The 1,020-nt window shown below is 43.0% G+C and overlaps 1 protein-coding gene across 1 annotated transcript in view; it reads left to right on the top strand.

Moving 5' to 3' along the window:
• LOC102019957 (E3 ubiquitin-protein ligase RNF4-like) overlaps positions 1 to 1,020 on the top strand; it is a 12,541-nt gene that overhangs the window by 10,348 nt on the left and 1,173 nt on the right. The gene's annotated exons all lie outside the window — the stretch shown is intronic.

Genomic DNA, 1,020 nt, shown 5'->3' with positions numbered 1-1,020 from the left:
ACAAACTGTGAGCTAAATAAACCTTTCTTCCCTTAATTTTAGGCATCAGGTGTTTTGTCTCAGCAACAAGAGAAAAGTAGCTGAGACAGCTGAAGTTTTAATCCCCTTTGAGTTGCCATCTGTATACGGTGTGAGGGAGGGGCTCGATTTCTTTCTTCTGTATACTGATATCTAATCTGCCCACCTGCATTTGTTGAGGAATCTATCCTTTTCCACTGTATTCCCCTCATCAGAAATCAGGTGGCCACATATGCACAGGTTTATTTCTTTGCTCTATTCAGTTTGATTGGTCTATACTTGTCTTTATATCACTATCATACTGTTTTCATTATTGTAGATTTTATATTTTGAAATCAGCAAGTCTACAACGTAGATGAACCTGAAAGACATTATACTACCTGAAATAAGTCTCCTATAAATAACTCCCATAAATAACTCTCCTCTCTCTTGGGAAGCTGAGGCAGGAGGATCGTTGTGAGTTCGAGACCAGACCAAGAACAAATACAGTAGAAATTTATATGTAGTATCTAGAACAGTAGACCGTCCAACTCAGTTGGGCGTGGCATGTTCTTCTAATCCCAGCACTCTGGGAGGTGGAAACAGGAGGATAGCAAGCTCAAGCAAGCCTGGACAGCTTAGTTACTTACTGAGACCCTGCTCTTTCATAAAAAGTCAAAATTATAGAAGCAGAAACTATCATAGTGGCTGCCAGGGCGGGGAGCATGGGGGAAGTGGAGAGTTGTACAACTGATGTACAGTGTCACTTGTGCTGGATAAACAAGTGCCAGAGATCTGCTGTATCACACAGTGCCTGTGGTTCACAGGGCGGCGTTGCACACTTATTGTGAAGAGGGCAGTTCTCATGCTAAGCGTTCTGACATGGAAATGAGCAAAGAGACACACAGGAAACTTTGGGAGCCATCAGGGATGTTCGCTACCTCAGTGGTTGTGATGGGATCACAGGTGTGTGCCCTGTGTGCACACTCACTGAACTGTATATGTAAAAGTGTGCAGAGCTTA

The sequence above is a fragment of the Chinchilla lanigera genome, unplaced genomic scaffold (genome assembly GCF_000276665.1).
Source record: "Chinchilla lanigera isolate Chin_1 unplaced genomic scaffold, ChiLan1.0 scaffold00036, whole genome shotgun sequence".
In the NCBI taxonomy this organism is placed as follows: domain Eukaryota; kingdom Metazoa; phylum Chordata; class Mammalia; order Rodentia; family Chinchillidae; genus Chinchilla; species Chinchilla lanigera.
Note: the sequence above shows the minus strand (reverse complement) of the source record. Positions and strands in the feature narration are given on the sequence as shown.